This window comes from Sus scrofa, chromosome 12 (genome assembly GCF_054392235.1).
Source record: "Sus scrofa isolate SSC_HxYL_T2T_F1_AM1 chromosome 12, Sscrofa_HxYL_maternal_Yorkshire_Landrace_v2.0, whole genome shotgun sequence".
NCBI lineage: Eukaryota > Metazoa > Chordata > Mammalia > Artiodactyla > Suidae > Sus > Sus scrofa.
The window spans coordinates 66,760,690-66,773,929 of NC_139394.1; positions in this window are offsets into that span (position 1 = coordinate 66,760,690).

Sequence of the window (13,240 nt, forward strand, 5' to 3'; positions counted from 1 at the left end):
CCAGGCCCACCCTCTGCCCGGTGTGGGCTCATCCACTGAGTGGACACCATGACGTCATTAGCAGATGGCAAGACCCTGGCTGCCCTTCCCTGTGACGTGGTCCTTCACTGTCCGCATGGGAGTCAGTTCTAAATGCAGCCTCTGAGAGTTCCCACCCTGGCACAGCGGAAACGAATCCGACTAGGAACCACGAGGTTGCAAGTTCGATCCCTGGCCTCGCTCAGTGGGTTACGGATCTGGCGTGGCTGTGGCTGTGGCGTAGGCTGGCGGCTATAGCTCCGATGAGACCCCTTAGCCTGGGAACCTCCATATACCACAGGTGAGGCCCTAAAAAGCAAAAAAAAAAAAAGAAGAAGAAGATGGGGCAGCAGAGGCCCAGACACTGTTCTCTTTGGCTGCTGACTTCGCTTCCTTACAGCGAGCAGGTGTCGGGCTGGTGGGGCCAAGGCCCAGGCAGCACCTTCTGAGCCCTGGTCCCTCTTGTTCCCTGACCGGAGCTCCAGGTCCTGGAGGTGGAAACTGAGGCCCAGAGAGAAGTGAATCCACTGTGTTCTGGGAGCTTCCTTATGGCCCAGTTGTTAGGACTCAGCTCTTTCACTGCTGAGCCTTAGTTCAGTCCCTGGTCTGGCAGCTGAAACGCCCACTTCAAGCTGCTGCACACTGTGGCAAAAAAAAAAAAAGAATTGACTGAGTTCTTTCCAGATTGTAGTTATAGTGAATGAGGCTGCTGTTAATACTTGTTTGGAGGAGTTTCCTTCGTGGCTTAGCTGTTAACAAACCCGACTAGGAACCATGAGGATTCAGAGTCCACCCCTGGGTTAAGGATCCAGCGTTGTCATGAGCTGCAGTGTAGGTCCCAGGTGCAGCTCAGATCCCGTGTGGCTGTGGCTGTGTGGCACAGGCAGGCGGCTACACCTCCGATTCGACCCCTAGCCTGGGAACCTCCTTATGCCGTGGGTGCGGCCCCAAAAAGACAAAAACATATCAAAACTTGCATTCCGTGTTTTGTGTGTGTATGTGTAGATTTTGTTTCTCTGGGGAGTAAGTAGATCAGCTGAGCTGGGGGTTGGTTATATTTCGGTTTTTTGGGACCTGCGAGCCTGTTTGCGTGTTGGTCGGACCACTAAGCATTCCCACTAGCAACCTGCGAGGGCTCCAGCTTCTGCCCATCCTGGCCAGTGTCTGGAGCTGCCAGCCGTTTTCTCTCCGCCGTTCTGACGGGTGTGGCAGACGCTCTCCGATGTCTTGTCTGCATTTCCCTGTGACAGGTGCTGAGAGCATCTTTTCATAGGCTTGTTTGCCGCCTGGACAGCTTCCTTGGTGAGGTGTCCGTTCAAGTCTCTTACCCATTTTTTTTTTTTTTTTTTTGGTCTTTTTGCCATTTCTTGGGCCATTCCTGGGGCATGTGGAGGTTCCCAGGCTAGGGGTCGAATCAGAGCTGCAGCCGCCGGCCTACGCCAGAGCCACAGCAACGCGGGATCCGAGCCGTGCCTGCAACCTACACCACAGCGCACGGCAATGCGGGATCCTTAACCCACTGAGCGAGGGCGGGGATCGAACCCGCAACCTCCTGGTTCCTAGTCAGATTCGTTAACCACTGAGCCACGACGGGAACTCCCCCATTTTTTTACTAGGTTGTTTGTTTTCTTATGATAGAGTTGTAAGAATTCTTTGTATATTCTGAGTATAAGCCCTTTATCAGAGACGTGTTTCGCAGATATCTCTGTCAGAGTTGTTTTGAGGATTCAATAACACCGTCCACACTCGGGAAGTGGTTATCTTATCACTATTACTCTTTTTACTGCTGTTATTTATTACTCTCTTTTGTCCTGTGGCTAGAACACGACCTCATGCCTCTCAGCCCGGAACTCCCCACCGCACCTGCCAGGAGGGGCCTCGTGGCCCAAACCCCACCCCTTGGGTCATCTTTGCTGAAACTTTGCTGTGCTGTTTGTTGTTTACATGTTTACTTATCAGAGCCAACCAGCAAGCCCAGAGGAGGCCTCGCCCTCCGGCCCCGCCCCTCCCGGCGCCGGCCCCGCCCCGCCCCGGGACAAAGCCACCGCCCTCCGTCTCCCGCCCACACGGGTGTGCAGCCAGGCCTGCAGGGACACGTCCCCTCCTTCAGCCTCATCACAGCCCCCAGGGCCCGAGCCGAGGCCCAAAGGAGGACTTGTGTGCTGGCTCGTGCACACAAGACCTCCGGGGCACACAGGGATCCCGAGCGGCGAGTGCTGCGTGAATGGTCTTCCTGGCGGGAGTAGCTGTTGTCCCATTCTACAGATGAGGAAACTGAGGCTGAGAGAGACCGAGTGACAATACATTAGTGGCAGAGTAGGATTTGAACCCAGCAACGCTGCCCTTCAGCCTAAGTGGTTGGCTGCTGGGCGAAGCTGCATGCATGGCCTTTGCCCCTTCCGTGGGGCCTGCGGTGCTGGCTGCCTCCGCACTGGCCATCAGGATACTCATCAGAAGGTGGTCACGACACCCCCATGTCACGCGAAACGCCCTGCCCACGTCATCCCTTCAAGCTCCTTTAGACACCTGGCTCTGCAGCCGTATCCAGGGCTGCTCCCTCGCAGAGCGCAGGGCGATGCAGCAAGATCCGGCTGCGCGGAGCAGCGCACACCCTTTTCCCAGCCAGCCCCCCAGGACCCTTTCTCAGCTGCGCTCAGTGTGGGAAACAGTGTTTGCACGAAGCCGTTGTCAGCACGCAGACTGGAAGGCGGAGCCAAGCGCGGGGTCTCAAGGGGTGCGAGGCCCCATTCTCTGGGCTGGAAGGAGGCGCGGGATCTCGGACACGGGTCTCAAAGAGATGGGCAGGCCTCATGCTGAGAACACAGGCTGCCCCGCCTGCAGAGGCGCGCAGGGCTGCTTCTGTGGAGGCCTCTGAGCTGGCCCAGGTCCTGCGCCTGCCCCTGCCCGAGCTGCAGCAGTGGGCTGGTCCCACTGCCAAGCCCCCTTGACCTCTGGCTGTGCCGCTTGCATCCCACCCTTCACCCTGACTCTTCGAGGCCAGTACCATTAAACCCCCACTTCACAGAGGAGGAAGCTGCGGCTCAGAGCAGTTGCGAAACACCTTAGCTGGTCTGCCGAGAAGCCAGGCCCCTGCGGCCCTGCGAGGGGGTGTTCTCCCAGCTGTCCCGAGGCCCCTCGGCCTTTAATGCCTTTCTTCTGCCCTGGATGAGGCCCAGGCTCCAACCATGCACCAGGCCTGGGCCTGAGGACTCTGACCCAGTGTGACGAGGGGAGCCCAGAGGAGGGAGCAGTGATTCTGTGATTCCGCGGGGAGCAGCCCAGAGGGCTTCCTGGGGGAGGCGGCACTGGCCCTCAGCCTAGAAAGATGAGGTGCTTGTCAAATCCTTCAGCCCAGCGTGTTCCCCCCCCAAACTCACTATCTTCTCTTCCCACACCTCCTGCCCCGCCCAGTTTTATCTTGTGACCCGCCCCCTCCCTGTAACCCTGGCCTCCTGCTTTGGCCTCTGCCCTCTTCCCACCAGCCACTGCAGCCTCTGGTCTTTCTCAGATCCCGCCCCCACCTTCCGTCGCCACTCCTGTCCCAGCTGGACTTGCTCCAGCCTCCCCGCAGGGGGGACCTGCCTAGGAGTCCCATCGACACACTGGGAAGTGTGGCAGGTGGCCCTGTGAATGGTCACTGCCCATGATCAATTGCAGAAGGGGTGCAGAGGTTTTAAAAAACAGCTGCAGACTTCCTGCTGTGGTGCAACAGGATCGGGGCGTCTTGGGAGCACCGGGACGCAGGTTCAGTCCCCAGCCCAGCACAGTGAGTTAAGGATATGGCCTTGCCACAGCTGCGGCTTAGGTCGAAACTGCAGCTGGGATCTGACCCCTGGCCCGGGAACGTCATATGCCATGGGGCAGCAAGAAAAAGGAGAAAAAAGGCTGTTATTCCTCTCGTTGTGGGGCAGAGTCCACCTCTCCCCCCCCCCCTTTGAGCAGAGGATACTTAGTGACTCAAACCTGTCTCCTCACGGATGCTAGTCAGATTCCTTTCCGCTGTGCCAGCCAGGGAACTCCATCTCTGCCCTTTAAAACTGGGCAGACTGTCAACGGAATGAGGCAGAAGTGACACCTTCAGAAAGGACCATGTAACTTCCGCCTGGTTCTCAGGCCACTGGCCCTGGCCTGCCCACACGCCACCTGGAAACCTGGCCAGAGGGTAGGGGCCTCCTGCCTGCAGCGCCCGCGGGGCCCAGCCCGGGTGATGACACGAAAGGGAAGGAATTGCAGGGCCTCCAGGTGAATCCAGTTCTACAGCATCGTAAAATAGCTGTGCTACACCCCGAGTTCAGGGGCTTGCGATGGAGACGAGCAGAGGGCACTTGGGGACTCCCTATCTCTGAGGTCTTTCATTTCTCGACACAGAGCTGCTGGGACCTGGAAAGGCCTGGAGGCTGTGGGGGCGGAGCTGGCTTGGAACTCCAGGGTCAAATCCTAGAGTCACAGTTTACCCCTCCCCTGTGAAACTAGGGGGTGGATTAGAATCGGTGGACATTGGGCTGTGACCCCCGGCTTCCCCGGAACTGCTACAGTCAACCAGCCCCTAATACCACTGGAGTAGAGTCTTGAGTCATTAGATGCTGTGGTTCTCAGTTTGGGAAATCCAGGAAGGCTGCATGAAAGAGGCAGGGTTTAGTCATAAAGAACAGCCAGAGTTAAAAATAATGGTTGTTTGGAGTTCCTGTCGTGGCGCGGTGGTTAATGAATCCGACTAGGAACCATGAGGTTGCGGGTTCGGTCCCTGGCCTTCATCAGTGGGTGAAGGATCCGGCGTTGCTGTGAGCTGTGGTGTAGGTTGCAGACGCGGCTCGGATCCCGCGTTGCTGTGGCTCTGGCATAGGCTGGTGGCTGCAGCTCTGATTCGACCCCTAGCCTGGGAACCTCCATATGCCACAGGAAGCAGCCCAAGAAAAGGCAAAAAGACAAAAAAAAAAAAGTTGTTTTTTTACATTAAAATATTAAATTAAAAGATTATGTTAATTGACTTTATTAATGTATTGAAACACTATATGTTTCATTTATGTTAAAGATAACATAATAGGAGTTCCTGGAGTTCCTGTTGTGGTGCAGCGGAAAGGAATCTGACCAGTAACCACAAAGACGCAGGTTCGATCCCTGGCCTTGCTTACTGGGTTAAGGATCTGGCGTTGCCTTGAGCTGTGGCATAAGTTGCAGACAGGGCTCGGACCCAGCGTTGCTGTGGCTGTGGTGTAGGCCAGCAGCTGCAGCTCCAGTTTGATCCCTACCTTGGAACTTCCGTCTGCCACAGGTGTGACCCTAAAAAGCAAAAAAAAAAAAAGAGAGAGAGAGAGAGTTCCCGCTGTGGTGCAGTGGGATCGGCAGCATCTCCAGACCTGCAGTTTCGGTCCCCCGCCCCCCACGGTGGGTCAAGGATCAGGCATTACCACAGCTGCGGTGTAGCCCAGGACGGCGGTGCAAGTCTGATCCCTGGCCCGGGAACTCCATATTCCACACGGTTAGAAAAAAAGAAAAAAGGAAAAAAGCCCACCTCAGATTCTTGCAGAAATGTGTGACAGGAAGAGCACAAGGAAGGGGGAACCCATCCCTGTGGTCTCCTGCCGAGCCGTTACCTGGCTGACCTGCCCAGTATTTCCTCTTTCCCACCTCAATCCCAGTGCAACTTCGGGCCCACTTTTCCCAGGGTCCAAGCAGGGCACACCCAACTGGCAAGAGGGGGTGTTCCCACCACCAGCAGGGGCCCCCAGGCCCTGGCCTTGCGCAGAAGTCCCTGCAGAGGGACAGGCGGAGGTGGGGCTAAGCCCCAGCCGGCAGGAAAATCCCCAGACTCAGGGCCTGGTGGTCCCTGCTCAGCACAAAGGGAGCCGCGCCCCACCCCCACCCTCGCCTTCATGGGGCATCGCGGCCCCCAGCAGCCCCCCCGGGTGGGGGGGAATTCTTCCTTCCACCCAAGGACGTTTCTCTTTCGGTCCCTCCAAGGTCAAGCCCTCCAACGCCCTTTCCCGTGAACAGGTCTTCAGGGAAGACCTGCCGGGCAGGGTCGGGGGGCAGAACGTTCGAAGGGCGGCAAGGACAGTCCCCAGGTGGGGCTCCGGGACTCGGGGCCGCGGCCGCGCCCTGGACCCGGGCGGCCGGAAGGGAGACGCGGGTGGAGACAAGGCGGCATTTATAGCATTTCATTTATAGCATTTTCTGCCGCAAAGCGCTGTCGCACCCTCGCGGGGCACCCTCGGTGTGTGTGTGTGGGGGGGGGCCCGCCCGGATTCCCCCGGGGCGGTCCCGCGCTGGCCCCGCGCCCGCATGACCCGCGCCCCGACGGGCTCCGGAGAAACCAGGCTGCGGGCAGAAAGGCGGCGCCAGCGCGGCCGCGGGGCCAGCACCGCAGGGGCTGCGGAGGGTGTCTGGGCTGCAGGGCTCTGGAGAGTGACTTGTGCCTTTGTTCATGAGTCAAGAGCTTGAAAAACTTTCCCTTTGTGGCCTCCCAGGCCCTGGGCCACAGACCTCCTGGCCTCAGGCGGCCCCCTCGAGATCACGCGCTGTTCTCTAGACCCGCTGGCCTTGGAATTGTTCCTTAAAGGGGGCCTTTATTTTATTGATTTATGTATTTATTTATTTTGCCTTCTAGGGCTGCACCCTCGGTCGGCATGTGGAGGTTCCCAGGCTAGGGGTCTAATCAGCCGCTGGCCTACAGCACAGCTCACAGCAACGCACTGAGCGAGGCCGGGGATCGAACCCCCATCCTCATGGATCCTAGTCAGGTTTGGTAACTGCTGAGCCGTGAAGGGACCTCCTAAAGGTGACTTTTAATTGTTATGAAAGTGACACGCACATCAGAGTCGAACGGCACCGAAGGGCCTCTGAGCAGGAGAACAGAAAACCAGCTGCCACCTGCTAACACCCACGGACAGACAGGAGCTGAACACCTGCTGGGTTCTGGGCTCCCCTCTCTGTGCTGGGGATGCAGTGGAGGCTCAGACAGAACCCCCACTGCTGATCTAGCTGGACTGCCTCCAACCCCCACGGCCCCCTCACTTCTCAGTCCCATACGTGTGTTGCTATTCCTCCCTTCTCGGTGCCAGACAGCAGCTGCTGGCTTCCTGCTACAGATGAGGGTTCCGTCTCCTACACACTTCGCCCCAGTGCCCACTCTTTCTGTCACACTTTTTGGATCCATCAGCTTTTGGTGTTTTGCTTTGCATGTTACAATTATGGACGTCGGGTTCCCAGCTGAGCTGTGCAGTACTTTATCATTGCATTTGCTTTTCTTCTTCTTCTTTTTAGGGCCGCACCTGTGGCATATGAAAATTCCCAGACCAGGGGTCGAGCTGGAGCCACAGCTGCCGGCCTGCACCACAGCCACAGCAACCTGGGATCTGAGCCCCACCTGCAACCTACACCACAGCTCATGGCAACACCAGATCCTTAACCCACTGAGCAAGGCCAGGGATCAAATCTGCATCCTAATGGGTACTCATTGGGTTTGTAACCTGCTGAGCCATAACAGGATCTCCTATCACTGCGTTTTCTATTTTGCGTTATTTGGTTTTCTAGGAGTTGATAATTGCTCTGTTTTCTTCTTGTATCAAGCTGGGCACTCAGGGGATCCTTTCGACCTGGGGCCTCATGACCTTCCGTTGGGAAGCTGGAAGGCACAACTGCCCCTTTTACAAGTCCTAACTCACTTTGCTTCCATCCCTACCTGCTGCTCCACCTTCGGGGGGATCTCGTGTTTCTAGGGCTGTCATGTCATGGTCTGCACCTTCCTCCACTCCACTAAGTTGGTGACCCTGTTTCTATTCCTTTTTTTTAATTTTAAAGTTTTATTGACGTATACTTGATTTACAATGTTGTGACGCTTTCTGCGGTATAACGAAGTGATTCAGTTATGCACATATATATATATCCGTTCTTTTTCAGATTCTTTTCCTGTATAGGTTATTACAGTTTTTTTTGTTTTTTGTTTTTTGTTTTTGGTCTTTTTAGGGCCACACCCATGGCATATGGAGGTTCCCAATCGAGGGGTCTAATCGGAGCCATAGCTGCTGGTCTACACCACAGCCACAGCCACAGCACCTGGAGATCTGAGCCTTGCCTGCGACCTACACCACAGCTTATGGCAACGCCAGATCCTTCACCCACTGAGCAGGGCTTGAACCTGTGTCCTCATGGATGCTAGTCAGATTCATTTCCACTGAGCCACGACGGGAACTCTGGTTATTCAGAGTATTGAATAGAGTTCCCTGTCGTGTGCAGCAGGTTCCCGCTGACTGTCCATTCCATGGGCAGGGACGTGCAGATGCCTGTCCAAACGCCCCTCCCCTGTCTGCCCCTTTAGTAACCAGAGATTTGTCTTTGACGTCTGTGAGTCTGTTTCAGTTGTGCAAGTAAGTTCGTTTGTATCATTTTGGAAGATTCCACATATAAGCGATATCGTATGATATTTGTCTTTCTCTGTCCGACTTACTTCACTCAGCATGACAGCCTCTCGGTCCATCCACGTGGAACAGCTTCCAAGATTTGGGAGAGTCTCGTCTCTCCCATTGACTTTCCTGTTCTCTTTGTTCTTGGGAGTTTGGCCTTGACGTTTCCTTACGTTCCTTTGTTTTAGTGGAGCCTTGCGGGGGAAGAGAGAAAACACCTCTGTTCCGTTCACGGCTAACGAGACACCCCCTCAGCTTCTCTCTGAGCACCTGCTGTGGGCCATGGACTGTTTTGTTTCACATGGCTTTTTTGGTCACCCAGGTCTGAGCTCAGAAGACACCTCCTCCACGAAGCCTCCTTGGCCACCCATCTCATGTAGCCACCCCAGTGCTCTGTGCCATGTTACCCCACTTTACGTTTGTTTTTAGCTCTTTCTATTACTCCTTGAAATTTTTTTCCGTATTTCTTTCGTCAAAATAACAATTCCATGCCCCAGCAGGCTCACGCCACGAAGGCAGGGATGCCGCCTGCCTTGCCCCCTCAGCACCTGCTGGGGCATCAGGTAAAACTAGACGCTCAGGAAGTATGGGGTGCATGGACGGAGGGCTGAATCTCAGCCTGGGATGTCCAGGAGGGAACTTCAGCCTCACTTAAGGAAGAAGCTGGCAGCGGTCCGCGTTTCCTGGGAGCGGAAGATGCTGCCAGTGAGAGGGTGAGACCCTCATCGGGGAGAGATGCAAGCCCTGGCCAGGGGATGGCCGAGAGGGGACACACACACTAAGGGGAATGGCTCTGACCCCTCTGAGGCCGGGCTGAGGCCGGTGATGGGCTCAGGGTCACTCAGCTCCTTCCTGGGGAGGGAGGGCATCCTGGGGTCGGAAAGGGCCCTTTGCAGGCGGGCGTGGGGATGCGCCCTGGTCGTGGCCTCAGCCCAATCCCCAGGCACTTCTACTTCTCCTCTGATGGTGGGCATGCCACTTGTCCCCATATTGGCAGTGCTTCTGCCTGAGCCGTGGTGATAAGGCCATTTTCAGGTCCTGGGTTCTAGATGACAGGCTTGAGCCTTTAGATAACGCCGGATACAGAGCAGGCTGTTCCTGATCTGGGCTAAAAGCCTGGCTTCATCCTTCCTGGCAGCGGGACCTGGGCTGCAGCTTCCTTGCCTGTGAGGAAAGTCTAATTAACCACACTGGCTTCACCGGGTCACATCAAGTTAGGGACCCTGTCCTGCCTCCCAGCCATGAGGTGCTGTGCCTGGGGACCTGGGGGCAGACAGGCTCCTGGCCGGGGCTCCTGGGATGCCCAGAGCCCCTGGGCACCTGGAAGGTTCCTGGGGGCAGCCTCAGGCTCCCCACGCAGCCCTGAAGGGCACTGGGCAGGACAGACTGGAAGCCTCAGTCAGGAGCAAAGCACTTTGCATCTTCCCGCCAGCAGTGGAAGGAGTCCAAGGGCACGTGCCTTGCTCAGAGGAGGCTGCTGCAGGCTTGTCGAATGGAGGCTTGGGCAGGGAAACAGCTCTGGCCACAGTCTGGGGTGACCCGCAGCCTTTGACCCCTGGAGCCTGCGCTGCTCGTCCGTTATGTACAGATAATAATAAGAATGTGTATGCACCGTGCTTGGCTGTGAGCCCTCCTACTTCCCCAACGGCCCGCTGTGCACCTGCCATGTGCTGGGGCCCTACGGTGACCAGAGCAGAGTCACTGTCCTCATGCAGCCTGCAGCACCACCTCCACTGCCTGATGCTGGGCCAGAGGGAGCTCACCCCCTGCCTTGGGGCGGCTTGGTTCTGCTGCAGATGCAAGTGGGGCTGTGGCCACGGGCACAGCTGGGGTCCCTGATGAGAGGGGTAGTGCAGGGCAGGGGTCCTGGGAGGCAGCCTCCCCTCCATGTTTCAGAGCTGGGCTTTGAAGGGGGTAGGAATGAGTCAGGTGGGGAAGGCAGGGAAGGGCATTTCCAGCTGAGGGAACCACCTTTGCAAAGAAAGGCTCAGGGAGGAAAGCTGGGGTTGGGGAAAATGGCTGGGAAGCTATTCTCTTCGGGAGCCACAGCAGGGTGTGGAGCTTGGCCAGCCCTACCTGTTGGAAGGCCCCTGGCTTCACTGTGGAGGAACTGAGGGCAGAAAGAAAGCACAGAAGGGGAAGAGGAGTAGAGAAGTCACCGCAGCGCCCAGGGCGCCGCCGCGACCAGCTCTCGTCCAGCCGCCTGGCCAGAACTGGCCACCAGAGGGCACTGTGGACCCAGGCTGAGGAGGCCCTTGCGGTGCCGCGGCTGTGTGGGCGCATGCGCCTAGCTGTACCTGCGGCCTGTGTCTGGAATGGGCCTGAGCTTGTGCTCCGCTCACGGGTACCTGCTTGTGCATCCCCGCTGTGATCACGCGTTGTGTGCGTGTGTGTCTGGGGTGTGTGGACGGAGGTGTGAACTGGGCCCGTGGGAGAGTGTGAGTGAGCACGAGCAGGGGTGCATATAGGTGAGAGCAGGGCCCTCAGCTCGCCTTCCCCAGCCGCAGTTACTCCCCTCCCAGCCGCGCATCTCAAGGCCTCTGCACCCGCTGTTCCTTCCTCCCGCAATGTTCTTCCCCGACAGACTCACCACTGCTCCCTCACCCCCTCGGGGCTGTGCCTACACGTCACCTTCTAGTAAGGCTTGTCCCGACCTCCCTCTCTCTTTTTTTTTTTTTTTTGCTTTTTAGGGCCGTACCCCCAGCATATGGAGGTTCCAGGCTAGGGGTCCAATCGGAGCTACAGCTGCCGGCCTCCACCACAGCCACAGCAAGGCCAGATCCGAGCCGCATCTGCGATCTACACCACAGCTCAGGACAACGCCAGATCCTTAACCCACTGAGAAGGCCAGGGATTGAACCCGCAGTCTCACTGTTCCTAATCGGATTCACTTCCGCTGCGCGGCGGTGGGAGCTCCTCCTGCCCTCCCTCTGTAAGAGTACAGCCCCACTGCCTTCCCTGGTTTCTCCGTCGCACTTATCCTCTGGCCAGCTATAATTTAACTTGGGCATTTTGCTCGTGTGGTTCACCCACCGGACAATCCGTCATCTCCCCGAGGGCAGGGTGTTGCGTCTGTCTCTTCGACGTGGAGCCCTCAGTGCCAGGCACGCAGTCAGTGCGCAATAAATAGTTGTCGAAGGAATGACTGGCCGAGCTCCGGCCATCTCCCCCCGGCCCTCGGCACCCCAGGCCCCACCCACCTTGGCTCACACCACACCCTGCTGTGGCCACTCTCCTTTCTCTGTCTTCCAGAGGGTGTTTGGGATTCCAGGAGTCAGGGCAAGAGGCAGCCTGTTACAGTGACCCTGTCCAATGTCCCGCCTGGTTTCTGAGGGGTCATGGAAGCCCAGCCTCACTGGCTCCTTCGAGGCAGAGGGAGGCCAGCAGATGTGACTGCCGCCAGCAAGGAAGAGGGGAAGGAGCTTTGGGCGGTGCCCCTGCCCAGCATCAGCGTGCCTCTGCCTCCCACCGGGCCCTCACCCGTGGCCCCTCTCGCAGGTCCAGCCCTGTCTGGGGAGACTCTTGCCTTTCCGCCTGCTGAGCGCCTACGGGCCCTTAAAGGTCCAGTTTCAAAGTCACCTCTTCTGCGGAGCCTTCCTGACCTCACCCAGGTGGAGTCCGGCACCGGCCTGGGGCTTTTGCTCATGTGTCTATTTATAGCGCCCCACATGGAGTTTTGTGATTCTTGGGCTGTCAGGCTCCCTGACTAACCTCCTCCAACTGCAGGGCCTTGACTGAGTCGTAGGAGCAGCCCAGCACGGGACCGACCGGAGTTGCTTCCAGTGTCTGCGGCAGCGCTTCCGTCCTCCCTTTGTTCATGCCGCAAGTATTTATTAGGCACCTACTATGTGCTGGGCCCTGAGCGGTGCATCAGGAATTCCACAGGGGGAGTTCCCATCATGGCTCAGGGGTTAACCAGCCCGGCTAGCATCCGTGAGGATGCGGGTTTGATCCCTGGCCTCGCTCAGTGGGTTAAGGATCCGGTATTGCCATGAGCCGTGGTGTAGGTTGCAGATGCGGCTGGGATCCCGAGTTGCTGTGGCTCTGGCATAGGTGGGCAGCTACAGCTCCTGTTGAACCCCTAGCCTGGGAACCTCCATATGCTGCAGGAGCGGCCCTAAAAAGACCAAAAAAAAAAAAAAAAAAAAAAGAGAGAAGAAATCCACAGGGAGCCAGTTGGCAAGATTCCTGCCCAGGAGGGGCTGATGGTCTAGAGTGAGAGCCAGAGTAAAAGCAGGGTAAATAAGAAAGGCATTGGTGGCAGAGTGCTGTGCAGAGAATGAAAACTGATTTGGGGGTGGGGGGTGGCCAGAAAGGTCTTTTGAGGGAGTTCCTTTAAGAGGAGGCCTGCAGGATGAAAGCCCCGGGAATTATGGTGGGAGGTGGGGGAGAAAGAGGTTGTGGGCAGAGGGGACAGCAGCAGCCAGGCAGGGTGGGTAGTGGCATGTTCAAGGGGCAGCACTGAGACCCTTGCACATGGCACAGGCAGAGCAAAGCGGTGGGGGGTACCATGGGAGGAGCAGAAGTCCTAGCGGCCACTGGGGGCCTGAACCAAGAAAACCAGCAGGAGCAGGCCTGCAGTCCCAGGAAGAAGGTAGCTGCTGCCAGTGCCTGTTTCCCAGATGGATAAGCAGCAGGTCCTGAGGCCACATGACCCATTTGGGACAGAGTGCTCTGGGCAGCTCCAGACACCCAGGAGTGGTGAGCGCTTCCTGTAGGAGGTGTCCACAGTGTGTTTACAAACATCTCTTGGGCACCTAGTGAGTTCCAGGCCTGAAGCCAGGCGCTTCCAAGGTGGCGGTCATGGACTAATTTCAGAG